Raw genomic sequence first — 21720 nt, 5'->3', positions numbered from 1 at the left:
TTTGTGTTTAGAAGCAATAAAAACATGATTATATGCAAGAACTTAATATCCTTCACATGCATTTTTTTTAAAGCAGATACTAGAGCAAATTTTGATGAGATTAAAATAAATGGTGGTTTTTTTGGAAATCAGTACAATCTGTAGTTATCAGAATTATTGCCTAAATAATTGTTAACTGTTTATTTAATCACACAACAGTAGAAATGTGTAAAAATCTATAAACATGGCATTCAACAGAAAAGAGTAAGAAACGATAGATGGGAAATAAAAAAAGAATAAAAGTGGAAAGTGGGAAGGAGGGGAGAAAACAGAGAAAGAATATGTAATCTCATACAGAAGTTTCAATCTGTGACTGTTTTTAAATAGGGGTTCTAGTACATTTTATTTAGTTTTATTGTAACAATACAAAAATAGTTCTCATATATAAATCATTATAAAAGTAGCAACAGATATTAAGCAGTATATCAGAATATGAGAAGTATAGAATACATTTCTAGAAATCCACAAGTATATGCTTCAGAAATAAATACTTCAGGCAGGAAAGATTGGTAGGTTCACCCCACTATCACACTACAGTTACTCCTGTAGTTATTTGTAAACCCTTATCTTACTCTTTATCAACTATACATTCAAACACACTAAATATATTTTATTCCAGTGTTGGTTTGGTCTTCTCAACAAATTTCCCATAGTCATTGTTGGCTGTCTGCTCGGTATTCATTCCCTTATTCCCGAGGAGCATCAATTGTTCCGAAAAAGCTGATCACCTCCAGCTCCAAGAATAGACTATTTTTCATTTAATCTAAACAATTCCCTTCATTCTCCCAGCCACAGTTAATATTCCTAAATGGCCCAATTCAGAGTAAGTTGAAGAACTCTTGCTTAGAATAGTGGGGAAAAAAGTACTCACTACTTTCCTGTGAATACCATAATGCAGTTTACTAAAACTGCAAAATCCTCTTCAGTAATGGCAACAGTAGATAAACAGAGCCAAGAAAAGAGCAAGAAAAGAAGGCCAGAGCCATTGGATTTCTGAAGCTCTGGACTTGGAATTACATGAGCCAATACACTTTCTCAATCTTTAGGCCACTTTGAAATGAGTTTCTTTTGCTTGTTCCTGAAGACATCTTACCTGATCCAAACTCCTCTGTTGCCCTTTAAAAGTCTGAATTTCAAAGAACATTTTTTATGTATTAAGAAGCTCTTGATATGCTGATCCAAGCAACATTGCTTTCTTCAGTTTGGTGCCCCAGTGGGGAAAGCACATTTGTAGATGGCATGTCCTGGCCAATGATTTAAAATTTGCTTAGGCTTCAAATTTTCAATATTTAACCATTTCCTGGTTATATAATCTGGGATTGCCACCAAAACTGCCACTTTCCAAGTCCCCTAGAAATACACACATCAGAACATTTTCTCCATAGATGGCAAAATTCAGAAAATAATTCAATTTATTGTAGTAAGACCATCTAACAAAATTAAATGGGGATAAACACAACTGAAATCAGCCTTTAAGCATAAAAGAAATAAAAGAATAAAAGTAGAAAGCTTAATATAATTAATTTACACATTGAAGGGGGAAGCCATATAAAGGATTTTTGTAGCTTTCTCATTTTTCAAAAATTTTACTCATCAAAATTAAGACGTGTTTGCTTGAATGCTAAATATGACGCCACTTTTGGTTTTCGCTGTATGCGGAACCACATTTTTCAACATTAGAAACATAATTTTAGAAATGATTTTTCAAATCACTTACTCTAAAGCAGATTTATTAGATGACATCCTAGTACATTTACACTGCTATAGCAATACCTCAGACTGAGTGACTTGTAAACAACAGAAATGTATTGCTCTCAGTTTTGAATGCTAGACAGTTCAAGATCAAGGCACCAGCAGATCTGGTGTCTGGTGAGCCCTTGTTCTCTGCCTTATAGATGGGACCTTGTTACTTCAATGCCTCTTTTATAGGGACGCCAATTCTATCCATGTGGACTCCACTACGATCTAGTCACCTCCCAAAGCCTGATTTCATAATAGCAACACTTTGGGGATTCGATTCCACCATATACATTTTGGCAAATCCTTGCTTCTCCATTGATATGGTTTGGCTGTGTCCCCACCAGAATCTTATCTTGCATTGTAGTTGCCACAATTCCCATGTGTGGTAGGAGGGACCTGATGGAAGATAATTGAATCACAGGGGTGGGTCTTTCCCATGCTGTTCTCATGACAGTGAATAAGTCTCACAAGATCTGACAGGTTTTACAAGGGGAATTTCCCTGTACCTGTTCTCTCATTTTTTCCTTTTGCCTGCTGCCATGTCAGAAGTACCTTTAGCCTTCTGCCACAAGTGTGAGGCCTCCCCAGCCACGTGGAACTGTGAATCCATTAAACTTTTATAAATAACCCAGTCTTGGGTATGTCATTATCAGCAGTGTGAAAATGGACTAATACACCCATTAAATTAAAAAAGAAAGCTACTTTGCTAGATTCTGCATTTCTCTCCTTTTCTTTCCTGTAATTGACAACCTTCCACCCACTTAATACATACTTCAGCTCTAGATCATTGGTTTTGCAAAATCACTAAAATTCCAAACTAGAGATGTACCCCTAATAGGAATTGCCACTTCCATGCTATAGTTTCAATTAAGGAGAACAGATAATGGATAAAATCATCTCATGTAGAAAAGGCTATAGGGGGCACCCATGTTAAGGAGGAAACGGCAGTGGTGCAGAATAATGAAAGCCTGAATTACAGCTCCAGGAATTCCTACTTTATTCTTTCAAAGCAAGTACAGAATCTCTTTAAGCTTCAAATGATTCTAGTACACAGACTACTTTAAGGGTCAAATGTAAGGCTTTTTAATATTAAATGTGTTCTATTCCAGGTAAGTGACTTCTTTCTATCCACTACCTCCTTGTGTTTGGAACATTTGATACAGGGCTAACTTTTTAACTGTCACTCATTATTTTTCTGTAAATTTGTTATCTCCATCCTCAAGTAATTTGTGTAAGAACAGTTTTAAGTGTGAACATAATTCACCAAGGAACTTTAAAGAATTTGCTTTACTCCATTGTCTGTGGTCTATCTAAATGCAGGAATTTGAATCAGATAGTCTCTCCAGGATTTTCCCAGCCTAATAGTTCTATGATTCATGAGGGGAGAAGTTTCTGAACCTTGGAAATGGGCTATGAATTATATCCTAGAGAGCTAAGGAAGTCAGCAGTCCAGTAGGTGTCATGAAGTAAACAACTCTTGGATAGTTTCTGAACTGTTATAATTGCTCTCAAGGCTCCATAATAACCAGGGATTTGCAAAGCAGAATATAAAATAGTTATGAATGTGGTCAACTGTATGACTATTTTCCAAAATGGTTAATGTTCAGCATATAATTTCTTCAGGCAGAAGCATCCAATGTATTATGTGTAGTACACAGGAAGACAAGTTTTCCTGAACACAATCTGCATTCTGCCATTTTTGAGTTTTTAACAAGAGCCTTTACAATGCAGGGGTGTGGAGAATTGACAGATTTTGCACATTTTAGTGCTTTTTCACAATGTTTGCTATGTTCAGCAGAATATAAACCTTCAGATTTAAAATATGTTCTCCAGCTTATCCTACTGTGCAAATCAGTACATTAAGCAAGCCTAGCAGAAAACCATAAGTAGGCAGACAAAAGCTGTGAGAGAGAGGCTTTCCTATCAAATGTGATGGGAAATAAGATTTAAATATGGGTTTGCCCACCAGTGTATGAACCAGAAGTCACAGCCCAGAAACTAAAAAATAAAAAAATAGCAAACCAAGGTCAATAGTGACACACAATCATAGATTGTGAAATTTGAAAGAACTCACTTAAAATAATTCAAATTAAAACGAAGACATTAAGCATACTGCATTAAATATAATGTACTAAAACACTCTGTTCATATAGGCTCAATGGCTGTAACAAATAAACCCATGCGGTGTCTATATTTCTTGCTCTGTAATAGTCTAGGCAGGTATTCCAGGCTGGCAGGCAGCTCTCCTCTGCAGGGATCCTGAGCACCAGAATTCTTCCATCTCAGATCCTGCCATCATCTAGGGAATTTTCATTGCCCACATCATGGCAGCTCTTCCACCAAGTCCCGAATTAAGTGGTAGAAGGGAAAAAACATGGAGGAGGCACACCTATGGAGACAATGACCTCAGGCTGGAGCTACATTCTTTCCACTCTCATTCCATAAAGAACTCAGTCAAATCACACACTGACTGCAAGGGAGGCTGGAAAATATAGCCCTGCTGAGTGACCAGAGAGAAGAAGAGGGCTGTTGGTGCCCAACAAATTTCAGAAATCAGAAGAGTATGTACAATATTCATCGTTTTGAGGAATTTGCTTTGCTCCACAGACTGTGGTCTATATAAAGGCAAGAATTAGAATCAGATACTCTCTCCAATTTTTTCCCAGCCTAACAATTCTATGATTCATGAGGGAAGAAGTTTCTGAAACTTGGAAATTATATCCTGGGGAGCTGAGAATGTCAGCAGTACAGTAGAAGAATGCAGACCCAAAAATGCATGTTGACAGAGCCATTCTAACAAATGTGATTGCTGAGGAAATATTTTAGACATTAAGAGGAAGTTAGGCTAATTATGATATAAAATCACACAAGTGTAAAAATAATTACAATCCATCATTTTGATGTATTATCACAAAAACATTACTTGGAAACACAAGTAACAACAAATTTCAGGATACTAATTTTGTGACCTTGAGGCACATCACCCAAATATGACATCAATGTAATTTAAACAATTCAGAAATTTAATGGAAAATAGAGAGGAGAAAATCATTTTCTTAAGACCTGAATGTAAGTCCCTTTATTAAACATATGAGACTCAGTAAGTAACCTTCTCATATTTCAGTTTTTTATCTTAAAGACTGACCAGATTTCTCCATAACTACATTTCTGTGATAATCAGACTTAAAATGATATGAAATAGATTAAAAAGAAAAAAAAAAACTTTGACATGTTGTAGGGCTATACACATAAGACATTTTAAAAATACTAATTCTTAAAGTTCTCCTTGAAGAGGTCCTTCACATCCCTTGTAAGTTGTATTGCTAGGTACTTTATTCTCTTTGTAGCAATTGTGAATAGAAATTCACTAATTAATTTGCTCTCTGTTTGTCTATTATTGCTGTATAGGAATGCTTGTGATTTTTGAACATTGATTTTGTATCCTGAGACTGCTGAGTTGCTCATCAGCTTTAGGAGATTTCGAGCTGAGACGATGGGGTTTTCTAAATATACAATCATGTCATCTGAAAACAAAGACAATTTGACTTCCTCTCTTCTATTTGAATACCCTTTATTTCTTTCTCTTGCCTGATTGTTCTGGCCAAAACTTCTAATACTATGTCGAGTAGGAGTGGAGAGAGGGGGCATGCTTGTCTTGTGCCAGTTTTCAAAGGGAATGCTTCCAGCTTTTGCCAATTTAGTAATGATATCGGCTGTGGGTTTGCCATAAATAGCTCTTATTATTTTGAGATATATTTCATCAACACCTAGTTTAAGAGTTTTTAGCATGAATGGGAGTTGAATTTTATCAAAAGCCTTTTCTGCATCTATTGAGATAATCATGTGGTTTTTATCCTTGGTTCTGTTTATGTGATGGATTATGCTTCTTGATTTGCATATGTTGAACCAGCCTTGTATCCTAGGGATGAAGCCAACTTGATCATGGTGGATAAGCTTTTGGAGGTGCTGCTGGATTCGGTTTGCCAGTATTTTATTGAGGATTTTTGCATCTTCTCTGGGCTTTTTTTTTTTTGGTTGGTAGGCTATTAATTACTGCCTCAATTTCAGAACTTGATATTGGTGTAGTCAGGGATTTGACTTCTTGTTTAGTCTTGGGAGAGTGTATGTTTCCAGGAGTTTATCCGTTTCTTCTAGATTTTCTAGTTTATGTGCATAGAGGTGTCTATAGTATCCTCTGATGGTGGTTTGTATTTCTGTGGGACTGGTGGTGATATGCCCTTTATCATTTTTTATTGCATTTATTTGATGCTTTTCTCTTTTCTTTTTTATTAGTCTGGCTCCTAAAGTCATTTTTCACAGAATTAGGAAAAAACTATCATAAAATTCATATGGAATCAAAAAAGAACCTGAAGAGCCAAAGCAATCTTTAGCAAAAATAATCAAGTTAAAGGTATTACACTACTTGACTTCAAATTATACTATAAGGCTGCAGTAACCAAAATAGCGTGGTACAAAAAAATGCACACAGACCAGCAGAACAGAATAGAGAGTCCAGAAATAAAGCTGCACATCCACAATCATCTGATCTTTAGCAAAGTCAACAAAAACAAGCAATGCAGAAATGACTCCCTATTCAATAAATGGTGTTGGGATAACTAGCCGTTCACATGCAGAAGACTGAAACTAGACCTCTACCTTATACCATATACAAAAATTAACTCGATGTATTAAAGATTTAAATGTAAGACCTCAAACTATAAAAATCCTGGAAGAAAACCTAGGAAATACTCTTTTTGACATCATTCTTGGCAAAGAAGTTTTTGCTAAGTCCCCAAAAACAATAGCCACAAAAGCAAAAATTAATAAGTGGGACCTAATGAAACATAAGAGCTTCTGCACCACAAAGAAATAATCGATAAAGAGACAACCTACAGAATGGGAGAAAATATTTACAAATTATGCATCCAACAAAGCTCTGATATACAGGATATATAAGGAACTTAAATCAACAAGCAAAAACACAAATAATCTTATTAAAAATGGGCAAAGAACGTCAACAGACACTTCTTTAAAAAGACATACACATGGCCAAGAAATGTATAAAAAATGCTCAGTATCACTAATCAAAGAAATGCAATTCAAAACCACATTGAGATACCATCTCACACCAGTCAGAATGGCTATTACTAAAAAGTCAAAAACAACAGATGCTGGTGAGGCCACAGAGAAAAGAGAGTGCTTATATCTGTTGGTGGGAATGTAAATTAGTTCAGCCACCATGGAAAGCAGTTTGGAGATTTCTCAAAGAACTTAAAAAAGAACTACCATTTGATCCAGCAATTCCATTCCTGGGTATATACCCAGAGAAAAATAAATCGTTCTACCAAAAAGACACATACATTCGCTTGTTCACTGCTGCTCCATTCACAATGAAGACATGGGATCAACCTATATGCCCATCAGTGGTGGACTGGATAAAGAAAATGTGGTACATACACACCATTAAACACTATGCAGCCATTTAAAAGAATGAAATCATGTCCTTGGCAGACACATTGATTCAACTGCAGGGTGTAATCCTAAGTGAATTTATGCAGAAACAGAAAACCAAATACTACATGTTCTCACATGTAAGTAGGAGCTAAACACTGAGTATGCATGGACATAAGAATAAGAACAATAGACACTGTGCAATACTAGAGAGGGAAGGGTGGAGGGTGGGTTGAAAAACTGCCTATTGGGTATGATGCTTACTATCTGGGTAATGGGATCCATCCCTCAAACCTCAGCATCACATAATTAATACACCCATGTACAAACCTGTACATGTACCTCTGAAAATACAAGTTGAAATTGTAAAAAAAAAAAAAAAAAAAAAAATCTGAAATACCTGATGTAGATGATGGGGGGATGGATGCAGCAAAGCATCATACACCTATGTAACAATCCTGCCTGATCTGCACATGTACCCCAGAACTTAAAGTATAATAAAAAATAAAATAAAACAAAGTTCAAGAGAATACAGCAGAACAGGGCAAAGGGATCTTCAAACTTCACCTAAGGGGCTGAGCTTCAACTAGGGCTTGAGTATTGAATGAAGCCTACGTATTTCAGAGGGTTCTATGGCGTACAGTTATAATGAAGCATTCTTAATCTACTCTCTGTTTTCAAGCAACAAGACAAATCTTTGTGAAAACTGGTTTCATCCTTTGGTTACCAGAAAATCTCAGCTGTTAAGTGAAGTGGGAAGGGAAGAGATGTCTATTTCTGCATAGAATTTGTTAGATGTAGATTCCCCTGTATGCTTCTTGATGTCTTTTCACCTCTGTCTTTCCTTTCTTTCCTATGGCATTTATTTAACACATATCATATCTTCTAATTAGGTAATCTCTGAAACTGAAAAGATTTTCTTTAACAGCAAATAAATAAAACATATCCCTTTGCAACTCCTGCTAAGCAGCTATGCCCGCTGGCCCTCTCCCGGTGGATATTCACCACTGATTTTCTGTTGTCAGGCATTCTACTCACACAGAGTTTAGGTCTTTATCCTTAGCAGCACTGACCCATCAAGGAATTTTTTGCTTGTTTTTTTTTTTTTACCCAAACCCCTTAATATCTTTGCCTCTGAAGACATTTTCCTTCTCCTGAAGAGTTTATCTGTCTTCCACTTAAGTCACCTGGAACTATGGCCATAATCTGTTAACCCATAACTGCACTGCCTGCAAAATCCCTAAATCAAGTCTCCTGATTTTTTATCAATAAAACCGTATCATTTCTAGACCAACTTCTAAATATATTTATGAGAACACTTCGATACAGAAGAGATGAATGTATGTTTAAAAGCCAGTGAGAATGGTCCGTTTGTTTGAAGCCAGCTGAAGGTACAAGAAAACAAAGACCCCAGCTGATAAGGTAAAGGCCTAGTCCATCAACACCCCTAACATCTCTTAGCCTCTTAGACCTCCTCCCTCCTCGTTCATCACTTCTACCTTCATCTTAGATTCCATGAGCCGTAAACTTAATATTTGGTTTTCTGAACCATGAAACCCTTTCTCCCTTTGTCTTTATACCCATTTAGCAAAAGTCTAGCTCCAGTTGATCTCATTTGCTTTCTCTTCTCATGTCTATGTTAAATATAGGAGAGTATCAAAAACCATTCCATCCACCTGTGCTTTGGATTCTGTCATTTTCTGTCTTCCCATTAATCGTGCTAATATTGATATCTTTCTCCTTTTGTATATTTAACCTCTCCCACTGACTTCTAAACAGGCTCACATTTCTCTCATCCTAAAAATAAAATTAAACTCAAGCTATCATTCCTCAACTACTTTCCTGTCTCTTTTTCACTTTTCAAATGCAAACCTCTTACAAAATTTACCTTCACCCACTGATCTCATTTTCTTACCTACCTCTCACTCCCCACCCTCGCCAATATGACTTCCATTCCCACCACTTAATCAAATAGCTCCAAGCTCACTAACATTTCCATTTTGATATATTTGATGAGTATTTTGGGGTAACATGTTAACACAATTATTTATCTCCTTCAACTTGTCTTTTTCTCTTCCAGGACCTGTGACTTTTCTTCTCGGACTTTCTTGAATCATCCTCCTCTATCCTCATCATTCATGCTGTATTTCTTCAAGACGCTTTTGAGAATAGCTTTTGTTCTCCCTTCACATTCTCTGTCTAGGCATTTTCATCTGCGCATACAATTAAAGTCACCCAATAGGTTTATCTCTACCAAATTTATACTGTTCTTCATCAATTATAAGATGCTTACTTTTCCACATTTCACCATCTTTGAAATGAGACTGAGTTTTATAGTTAGTGGCATGCCATAGTAGTGGCTGTTTTTCTCTTTCTTAGTGGTATAGGAAACCATGGTGTATTCTCAAATTGGTGACATCTTAGATTCAATGAAATATTTTCAACCCTGATCTTTCCTTGAAAAACCATACCATAAAGATACTCACTATTCCAGGTGAATGCTTGAAATAGCAGCACTGCAATGGCAATTCCAGCAGATAATGTTTGCTTTCAACTCTACATGAATGTCACCTTCTTAGATTACACACCATGGTAAGATTGGCAATAGTCCTTTAAATTCAATAATGAATTCATTATTCCCACCCTCTCTCCAATCTCCCAGCTCCCTTGAAATCTAATTCTTTTCCTCAATTCTTTTTCTGTGGGCCTTACTGTTATGCATGAAGTTTTGCACAATCCAGAAACCCAAGTAGCAAATTTATATTTCCCTCTCACACACTCCATAAAATCCAGTTACCAAATTCACTTGGTTTTCCAGATCTGTCTACTTATTTCCTTCAATACTGGCCTGGTTCTGTGACCATCACCTTTCCCAGACCTTCACAGTAGGCTTCTAACTCCTCTGATAGCATCCATTCTTGCCCCTTTTCCCATCTAACGGCATAATTTTGTCAGATTCTAGGAGTGTCACACCCATGTTTAAACTCCTCTGGAACGTACCCATTGCTGCATTGCCGGACGTCCTTCCAGACAGTGTCTTCTATGAGGCTCCATCATTTCTGGTCCCTCCCATCATTCAAGTTCACCTGCAAAGTGTACTTCCTCATTCTTTAGGTTCCAGTAGAGTGTCTTTCTTTCACCTCCCTAAGCCTGCTAAGCTCCTGCTTGCTGGAGATCTGGTGCTCTTTACCTGGAATGTTCTCAATATTCTCCTCCTACCTTAATTAGTTGATTCTTCTCAGCCTTCAAATCTCTGTCTAAATATTACTCCTTCTGGGAGTCCTTCTCTGAATTAGATCAGAGAAATATTTATTAAGAAAATGACCAATTATAAAATTAGTCTTTTTGCAATTCATCTCCTTTAGTTACCTATTTAGCTTTTAATACTTGAAATTTTATATTTATATTTTATTACTTTTAATTTATAATTATATGATAATTTTATTGTTTGCTAAACTATAAGGTCCATGAAGGCAGGAGAAATTACTGTTTTCAAATTATTGCATTCCAAGTTATTAGCAGAGTTCCTGGCACACAGTAGGTACTCAGAAATGCTTTTTAAATGCCTATTTGTCAAGACAGGATAGAACCAGATGATATCCAAAGTTCCCCATTTCTACCAAATGGATAATTCTAAGATACAGATTTTTATTTTAACATTGTTCATTATATTTACTGAGTTTCAGGCTCCCATCTATATTATTCTAATATTAATGTACTTATTCACATTTATTTAACTTTTTGTTTTTATTTTTGTTCCAATGGCATTTGATTTTTTAAGTTTTGTTTTTGAATAATTATAAAATTATTTTTAAATTGATTCCATCTAACTGTCATTCATCTCTCATAAAGTGTTATTTTTCTTTCAAACTGATATCTTGCCTTTAATTCTATAATGGTAAAGGTATCATCTGTATCAGGAATTTAATATTTTGGTGGTAATTAGCAAATGTTACTCTGCTCCTCTGCACCCCTAGGTCTTTATTTCAATTAGTATAATATGCTTATTAAATTAAGACATCTATTATGTTGCCAGCATTCACATAACAGACAGAAAAATGTCTCATATGGGTCAACTGGAATCATTTTGCTAAATTAACATTATAGCCTTGTGTAAGAGGGTCTTAGTAACTACTGTTATTAACAGAAATAGGGCATAAATTGAAATGAGACTTTTTTATGCTTGGAATACTCTGGGTAGATTTTTAATTGACAAGTTTATGTAGATACCAGCTATGCTTTCAAAACATACCTACTCATGCACCCATAGAGCCATTTGCCAATTCGTACAGTATTAAGGATCATGCACTTTTACCTGGCTCACTACAAAATAGGGCAAAGTACCTAATATAACTTCAGAAATACTATCTGTTTTACCTGAATATGTTAAATGTTCTTTATACCTTTTAGGTCAAAGATATCCCTGAACTGGAGAACTCAGACAGGATAGACAGGCTGTCAGGAATATCCTAATTCTATATGATTCAGCCCCTACCCAAGGCACCTTGTTTCACTGTTCCCTGGCCAGCACAGTGACCCTTCACTGGTCAGCTCACTTGTCAGTCTTTAATAACAGAAATAAAATTAATCCACAATGATTAGTGACCACTTGTACTCTATTTAGCCCTGCTCCACTTTTTCACTAGTGTAGCCGAGACCAAGTCACCTGCTGTCCCATCCTTTGTCTTCTCAACTTTAAAATCTACCCTAACTCACAGTCATTATGAATATTTAAGATGTTAACACGATAAGATTTTTTAAAGGCATTTGACAAATAGATTGACCAATATACATTTTCATTCACTAGCTAGTTTGAGCTCTGGTGACCAACTTGCCCACCCACTTGTGTTCTTCCTCTCCTCGATGTTGCTGCTCAGTTAATTAACCTTCCCTAAAGCACTACTCAGGTAGTGCTTCACCAGTGAAAAGCTTTCAATGATGCTCCATAACCTAAGAAGTGAGTAAAAATCCCACTAACCACATTCCTACCATGCAGCCCCATTCTCCCATATTGTGAGGCTGACAAATATGTGGATGCAATGGGTGGGGATAGTTGTTAGTGCTAAGAGGGAGGGATTTGAGAAGACTAATTTTATAATGAATCGTTTTCTTAATAAATATTTCTCTGTTGTGATGACATTTGGGCAGGTTTTGCTGACTGCCTTTCCAGAAACTGACTGTGATTTGGACCTGGGAAGACAGCCAGAGGACCCAGCAAAAGATTATCAGAGAGCAGAATAGAAAACACCTTGTCTATGAGTCTTTTATTTCTACCATACACAGTACACTGTATTATATAATCTTAAAAACACTCCAATTAAGCTGATTAAACTAAGGCAATAGCTCATGTTTGGCAACCAAGATGAACTAACTTAAATGACCAGTGAGAAAAGTTGACCACCAAGACCTCCTGAGGTCATTGGCTAAAGGAGAAAACTCATGCCCCAAAGAGGTGAGCAGCACCCCTGCATAGATGCCCCGGAAGAGTGTCTGAGTTCTCCAGTGAGAACACATTGATGCAGGGAGGAAAGTATCACACACCTGTCTGGGTATGGGGTCAAGGGGAGGGAGAGCATTAGGACAAATACCTAATACATATGGGGCTTAAAACCCAGATGACGGGTTGATGGGTGCAGCAAACCCATATGGTACATGTATAACTATGTAATAAGCCTGCACGTTGTGCACATATATCCCAGAACTTAAAGTATAATAATAATAATAATAATAATAATAATAATAAAAAGGAAAATGGACAGTTATAGCAGGAGGGTTGAATGGAGGTGGATACCTGTGTTGGGCAGTCAGAGGACACTAGAGGTCTTGAGAGCCTGAGAAGGGGTTGGGGGGTGACTGAACTGGAAGTGGGTGTTGCCCACAGACTGCCTGGAAAAAGATACCTGTTGCTAAGATTGGACTAGCTGTACCCAGGATCATTGTGCCAGGGACTGAGAGTCCCCTTCATCACTGCTTCAGCCCATGAAGGCTTCCAAATAATTCTGTTCTCTGGTGCCTCCAGCTGCAGCAGAAGGCAGCTAGGTCAGAGACAACTTGAACATTTCATGAAACGTTATTATGAAGACAAAATGAAAACCAGGCAAGAAGTGTATTAGCTTGTCTGTTGGCCAATTGTTTGCTTATGGGGGAAATGGCTTTTGAAGAATTGATCTGGAGGTGGAATCCACAGTCCTCTTTCTCATTTCATCCATATTGAGTCTGCTATTCTGTGTTTTATTTATAGAGTGGTCAGGTTCCTTTCTTCCCTACCTAGTACCTAGGGCACTAAGATTATGTGAGGAGGCTTTTGTGTGATAATTCAAGGCTGATGGAAGTGAATTTTTTTATCATAATGATGTGAATAAAATATATTTTGCTGAAAAAGAAAAGGCTGTCTGAATTCTCTGTAGGTTTTGCTACAGAAGGAGCCCATGATCCACCAAACAGGAACTTCTCAGCTACAAATGGGAAAGTCTGTGTCTCCAGCTGGGCTGGGAGACACTTGCATGCACCTGCAGAATGAGGAGGATGGGACCACAAAGTTAACAGGTGACAACCGTTAATAGTATTTCCATCATCTGCTTTTCCTCTCAATGGTCAGTTAACACAGGTGTCCTCTTACATAGATGCAGAATCTCATAAGCCATCAACTTTGCCCCACATAGAAATAGAGGTCTTTATTCATTCATCCTTCCCCCTAAATTTATTAAATACCTGATAGATGTCAAACACTGTGTTAGGTACTGAAGATACAGTCATGAACGAGGCATGTTCTTGGAAAGAAGACATAGCCCAACTCTCCATAGAAACGAAGTACAGCAATAATATATGTATTTATAATAGGTATGGGTATCTTGTCCACAAAAAAAAAAAAACAAATTTTTATATTAGCAAAGAGACTAAGTCATTTTACTTTTTTGAACTTGATTTTTTGACTAATATCATAAAATGCCAGAGCTAAAAATAGCTGTACCTGGGGTAAAGTGGAGAAGACGTGGGACATAGCTTTGAAAATGGGAGGAGCAGGAACTAGGGACTTTCCATGAAACCATGCTGTATAGTGAGTGATTCCATTTATAATACATTCTAGAAATGACAAAAATTATAGATATGGAAAACAAATTAGTGGTTCTCAGGGGTTAGAGATTGTGGGGAGTAGGAGGAAGAACACTGTAAAGAGGTAGCATAAAGAAGATAATTGTGATAATGGGATAGTCCTGTATCTTACTTGTGATGGTTTTTACACAGATCCACAATGCTGATGAAAGAGCATCTCACTCATATATGGTAAAATGGCAATATTGTACCAGTGTCAAATTCCTGGTTTTGACATGTCCTACTGTTACATAAGGTATAATCATTGAAGAAACTAGAGGAAGGGGACATGGGACCTGTCCTTACTATCTGCAACTCCCTGTGAATCTATAATTATTTCACAATTAAACTTTAAAAAAAAAAAAAGGAAACAAGCACTAGGGACTTTCCATAGAAACAATGGTTAAACATCGGTATGGAAACCAAATCTGCTTTGAATTGAAACCAGAGGTGCTCTTAGAGCATTGAGCACATAAACAGTGTGTCTCAGTCTCTTCAACATTGATGAGGGAAATATGGTTGCATGCATAAGAAACCACCTGGTCAAGTGGTTGTTTTTACATCCTTGCGACTTGATAATATGAGACGAAACCTAATGTTTAGAAGAGAATCAAATAGCTTGAAGCCAGCCACCTAACACCTGTCTAAAGATTCTACTGCTTCGAAAATCAAACACCGTATATTCTCACTCATAGGCGGGTATGTTCTTCACATGTACCCCAAAACCTAAAATGCAATAAAAAAAAAGAAATAACAAATAAAGATTCTACTGCTTCTAATTTCTGTCATATAGTTTCTGATTGTTACCTTATGTAAAATGAGAAATGTCTCAATTCAAAATTCAAAAACTTTTTCTTGGCAATTGTTAAAAGTGGAATCATTAAAGTCAGACGAGTTAGAACAGACACAAGAAGTTTCAAATAGGCCGCAATTTTTCAGGCTAATGGCCTAAAGTACCTCTTGAGCTTTTCTTATCATCGATGTCTATGGTTATCTTATCTCTGTTGAGGTAAAATAATCTACAGAATGCTATTACCTAGGTCTCCTGTGTATAAGGATAATAGAAAGTTCTTCCATACTTTGCAAATACATTATGCTCTGAAAGAATATTAGCATTTTATCTTATATAAGTTCCTAATGGGAACATTTCTAAAACACTAAAATAATTACTCAAAATGGCTCTATACTCATAATTGCAACAAATTTTATAAAATTACAGATTTGAGGAGATATTACTGTATGTATTGTATCTTGCATCAAGATACTAGGCATTCTGATTCAGTTTAAATATTCATCAAGTTTATGCATATATTTTATGCATATCCATGATTTAAAGAAAAGAAAGGCAGGGTGATAAAATAAATCATTGAGTAAAATACCTAGTCCACTCTACAAAATACTACACCTGTTGTATCTCAAATTAAAATAATTATATAACTAGCTACATCCTGTAGTTTCCTAACACAGTTTTTGACTAAATAGAGGATATGTTCTGTGGATTCATTTTCATAAATCATAGCTCTTCAGACCCAATGACTAATAGTTTCCATAAGTGAAAATTCAGAACTATAGCTAGAAAAGAAATACATCTCCAGTACTCTAAATATACTTAGAGCATGTGCACTTTGGGGTATGTGGATGTGAGGAGCCAGTGGGAGGGTAGTAGAAGGCTTCTTTTCAGTCTCAGGGTCAAGACATATTACCCAACATGTATACAAAATACCTTGTAATTTCAGGGGTTGGTTTTTTTTTTTTTAAGTTACCAATATGTTTCTTCACCATCATTCGGGTGTCTATTGCTCTAACAAGTTAGAACCATGGGAAAGTGAAAGCATTAGTCCATAGCTAATACTCATCCATAGGAGAATTAGAATCTGCCAAACCCCAAAACCACCCTACTGAAACACAAGGTGTACACAAAAAATTTGACAATATCTTTAAAAATCATTTGAAATATAATAAAATAGAAACATTTAGTAAACATTTCAGGTTACATGTCTTACTGTTCTTAAAAACTGTAAAAATGGGTCATAATTCTACAGGTAGATGTTCTTTACTAATCAAATTAACCACTTCATTTTATTCAGATACTCTGTAGCTAGCACCAGCTCAGAAAATTCATTTTTCTTTATCAACACATTAAAATTATATGTATGTATTGCATACAACATGATGTTTCTCTATATGCATATGTTGCGGGATAGCTAAATCAAGCTAATTAACATATCAAACATAACACATACTTATTTTTTGTGATGAGAATATATAAAATCTACTCTCAGTAATGTTCAAGTATATAATATAAAGTTATTTACTAAAATCACCACATTATACAAAGAATTTATAGAAATATTTTGTAAATAAATACTAACTCGATAAATGCAATTAAGTGGCATACTTTTTAAAAATGTCCTACCAGCAAGGAAATGAATAAATAAAATGTGACATAGAATATAATTGATTTCTTTAGGACAAGTAAAAAGTAAACGTTTCATATCAAGATAGATATAACACAAAAATACATTATGTGTAGAAAGCATATTTCAAAATATGAAGATATGCTATAATTTATATAAAATTTTAAATTATGCCAACATATTTTATACTGCTCATGAATACTGCATTTCTGTTACATTACAAAAAGGAAAAACATTAAATTGATGATAAAAGCTTTCTTTAAAAAAGGAGAAAAACTAAATTAAGGCCGGCAGCTCAAGGGCACTTCAGATTTATCTGTCGTGTATTTATGTTAGTAATTTAAAATATGTAATAAACTTTGTGTGGAAAACAAAATTCAGGTGCAGTTTATGTTCATCAAGAAATGAAAATTATCGTTTAACAAATGTCTTCCTGAATTTCATCTTATACTTTTATTTTTAGAAACTGTGATCATTTATGAACCAAAAGAAATAAAGTGTTTCATAAACTACACAGACAAATAAAGGCTGCTCTTGGTCTATATTATTTTATGAGAACACCATGACTAATCTGATGGAATATGAAGTATAAGAAGTATTTTCTTACAGTCATTTCTGCTATTCTTTTCTTTCTCATGAAAGGACTCACTGAAATTGTCCAGGATGGATAGAATCCCTGCTACTAAACTCCTACAGATCAAAAACAAAGGTGTAATTCAGCAAAATGGAACCTGGCAAGTCTATGCTTCCTGCCACCCCAAGGAAGACCCAAGTTTCTTTTGTGATATTGTAAACCTCACTGTTTCTTCAGCAGGAATCATCAATGGAGGTCTTGTGCACTCTAAATAAGAGTGCCAGTCCAGAGTCACAGCAGGATTTTTCTTTCCAGAATTTCTATCTTAAGAACAGACCCATGAGGACCACAGTGGTCTTGGTTAGAGACCTCTTCTTTTGGAAACAACTCATACCTTGGTTTTATATGCTGTACTGTCCTCTCATGGGAATCTGTTATCTACTTCCCCTCTCAAAGACTGTCTTGCATTCCCTAGTTAACCTTGGACTCTGAGTCTAGACTGAACTGTGAGTCCTCAAATTTTGTTTTCATGCCCACCAGTAAGCCATATCTGTCTAGACTACGCAACTGTGGAATACTACAAAGATCTTAGTCAATTTCCAAAATTTAATCACAAATCTATTCCATGCAACTCATGCGTCATGCATGTTTTATTGTATATTCTTATCCTCTGAAAGTTGTTTTAAAACATGTAGAAAAATTCTCTTAACCAAATTATTTTAGCAAAATATTACACATATTTTTGCAAAACATTGCACACATTTATGATGCTTAAATATGTTCTAGATATGTATCTTCTGAGGTAACAAAAGCACTTCTATCTCTGGTCAATTGTAAAAATTGACAGCGACTCTCATATCAATCATTGTCATAAAAATACTGTGTATATCAAATATATATTGCTCTCCTTTGTTATGCTTATGACATTTGGTTGTCCTGGATGAAGGGATAAGGGTTTCTGTAACCACAAGCCTGCTTGACCGCATGCTCCTCTTCCTTTCCATGGTCAGAAAGGTTCAGACCATGAGTTGATTAGACCCTGACACTCAGTTGTCCCAAGAGGCATGATGGAGGGTGGAAGAAATAGCAGAAACAGCATATGAACTTCCATTTTTAGAACCTTTGAAACAGGTATTTCAGGTGAGCTTTTGAAAGGTGCTCCCAGCTCAATCTTTCACCTGTGTCTCCTTATCATGAAGGACATGCTGTTTGGTATTATTTTTGTTTTGATTTGGTTTTTGAGGTGGTCTCACTCTGTCACCTAGGCTGAAGTGCCGTGGCACAATCATACCTTACTGCAGCCTAGACCTCCCTGGGCTCAGGTGAGCCTCCCACCTCAGCCTCCCAAGTAGCTAGGACTACAGGGACATGCTACCACACCCGGCTAATTTTTATTTTATTTTTTGTAGAGACAGGATCTCCTTATGTTGCCCAGGCTGGTCTTAAACCCCTGGGCTCAAACAATCTTCCCAGCTTGGCCTCCCAAAGTGCTGGGATTACAGGCATGAGCCACCACACCCAGCCACGAAGACCATTCTTATGACTCACAAGTCTTCTTGGTCTTTAAGAGGATCCTAAAAATATGCAGCCTCCCTAGAAGACTATTACCCCAGGCTCTAAACCCTTAATTGCCACTGTGGAAGATGCAGAGATAAGCACCCAAACCCCTTCGAGAAAGAGCATGCTGCCCAGCTGCAGGTCCCTGACCATCTCCAGCTGTTAGTTCTTTCACATTATGCCTCAGCATCTGGACAGGTCACTCTCTGCTCAGGGTGTGGTGGTGGTAGTAACTCATCAGGGCGCCGGCAGCCACAGTTCTGTTTTTCTCAGGGCACTCCCAGCCAACGACGGAGCAAGGCAGAGCTACAAAGGACCTCAACACTTCCAGCAGAGTCAAGAACCCCGCTAATGAACAAAGATTTGTTCTGGGCCCCCACCTTGGGTTGGCAGAGACACTGATGTGTCAGTTAAGATTTCTGACAATGATGTAAAGCAGAGAAAAGACCATGCAGGGTTGGCTCACAAAACTGTTGGTGGAGGGAGGGGAAAAGACAGGCCGCTGGGCTGCTGCCATTGCTAGGAATGGGAGAAAGATTCGATCAAGAACTTGAGTGCCTACTATGTGGCAGGAACTTTACAGATGTGATCATCTCCCAGTTCTTATGGTCACTTTTTGAAATGGTTACTATCCATATTTTTTGGATCAAATTTTCCAAATATTTATTCACACCTTTCTATGTGACATGTACTGTGCCAAAAGTTATCTGCCTTAAAAATGAGAATTGGCAAGGCGCAGCGGTTCATGCCTGTAATCCCAGCACTTTGGGAGGCTGAGGCGAGTGCATCACGAGGTCAGGAGTTCAAGACCAGCCTGATCAACGTGGTGAAACCCCATCTCTAATAAAAATACAAAAGAATTAGCGAGGCATGGTGGCAGGTGCCTGTAATCTCAGCTACTCATGAGGCTGATGCAGGAGAATCACTTGAACCTGGAAGGCGGAGGTTGCAGTGAACTGAGATCATGCCACTGCACTCCTGCCTGGGCAACAGACTGAGACTGTCTCAAAAAAACAAAAAAAAAAAGTGAGAACTAAAAATAAAATTGCAACCCCCCAATGATGGAATGAACCCCTCTTAGCCAATAGAACCTCACAGAAATATTAAAAACAGAATTCCTACCCATGATAGGATGGGAGTTGAAACATGCTTCATGATACCCCCGCTTTTTGTGGTTTAGACACAAAAACTGACCAGCATTGATACTAAAACAGAGATCACAGACTGGTGGAACAGACTCTTTGTGGCAGTAAGATACCAAATTATAAAGACCTAAGGCCATAGCAGGCAAAGGTTAAGTCACACATCTCTACACTTAAAGAATAAATTCTGTTTTAACTGCTACCAGAGTTTTCTTTTTCTTTAGTGGCTAAACAAGCATTGACCTCAAGATAAGCAATATTAAAATAATTATAGCTCACTCACCATCAGACGCAGACGAACTCCCTGTTCCACAAGCCGTAACTATAGCTTTGAATTGAAGCAGAAGCTGATTTCAGTCACTTTCTTCTGCTTGAACCAGAAGCTGATTTCAGTCACTTTCTTCTGCTTGAACCAGAAGCTGATTTCAGTCACTTTCTTCTGCTTGAACCAGAAGCTGATTTCAGTCACTCTCTTCCGAGGCCACTGACTCCAGGCTGGTTCTGGCCAGTTTACAAAGGCCCTCTGCATGCTAGAGGGCCTCCTGTCTTTGCTTCACTTTCTTGACCCAACTGTAATGCATTTCGTTGTTAAGTCTCCACTCCCAACGTGAAATGGGTCACGTGTAACATGCACGTTTATTCAATATGCATGCATCAGGACCCTCTTTGAAAATATTCACAGCTTCTCCTATAACCTGTTTAATATGTATGTTTAGCCAACCTGTCTAGCCTAAAGCTCTGCCCCAACCCCTCCTCCTCTGAAGTATCTGTTAACAGTCTCTGCCAGAGGCTACACTTCCCTACCTTCCCATCCTGAAAGGATGGCTACCCTGAAGTCTGTAACCCTTTATAAAAAATAAAGTCTCCTTTCCAAGATAAGTAAGCAATTGAAGTAGAATATAAGTGATATGAAGCATAGAGAAAGTGGTCACCTGTCTAGCTGGAGAATTGAGTGTATGCTTCTAAGATAACTTAACATCTAAATTGACTCTTGAAGCATAAGAAACTCATTTAACCTGGGATTAACTAGTTCAAAAAGCGAGGCAAGGGTAGCCAGAAAACTCCATGTTCAAATTAAAGAACATAAGGTTTAAGTCTTAGTTTCCTTATGAAAGTTGGGATCAGGATTTAAACTCAGCTTTGACTCCAAAGATTAGGTTTATTCTATTTCCACCAAAATTTAGAAATGAAAATGGTAGTAGATGGATATACAACTGCCCCTCCATCCTTCGCAGGTGTATCTAGAGCCAATTCTCACCACTGTGATTTTCCAGAGCATAGTTTTCCTATCCTGTTGCTCCCATGAAGAACAAAATGCAGTCCAAACAAGTTGACAACAGTAGCATAGAGTTGTGACGTACTTTTTGACTGCCAAAGCTTGCCTGATGGGAGTTGGCAGCAAAGATACTTTCTGGGTTAGACAATTATTGGTAGTAAAGAACTCCTGACGGTCACACCTAACTCCAGTTATACCATTGCTTACACCCATTGTGGACCTACCCATGTACAGTAAGCAGCAAAGAAAAATATTTCAGTTAGTGACTGAGAGCTCTTTTAATACAATATTATAGTTCTCATATTTTAACAATTATTACCGTTGTTCTAAGTTTAAATAATTGTTTAAATTTCATAGAATAAAATATGTGTCGCCTTGTCAGAATAATGAATATAGTTTTATGACTCAGTGTTTAGCTAATGCAAATTACCT

The 21720-nt window shown here is 37.0% G+C and overlaps 1 long non-coding RNA gene across 1 annotated transcript in view; it reads right to left on the bottom strand.

Annotated features, from left to right (window-relative positions):
- The window catches only part of LOC141582056 (uncharacterized), a 237752-nt gene that overhangs the window by 212259 nt on the left and 3773 nt on the right, over positions 1–21720 (bottom strand). The window lies entirely within an intron of this gene.

This window comes from Saimiri boliviensis, chromosome 18, assembly GCF_048565385.1.
Source record: "Saimiri boliviensis isolate mSaiBol1 chromosome 18, mSaiBol1.pri, whole genome shotgun sequence".
In the NCBI taxonomy this organism is placed as follows: domain Eukaryota; kingdom Metazoa; phylum Chordata; class Mammalia; order Primates; family Cebidae; genus Saimiri; species Saimiri boliviensis.
The sequence above is the reverse complement of the archived record's forward strand: the minus strand, read 5'-3'. Positions and strand labels throughout refer to the sequence as shown.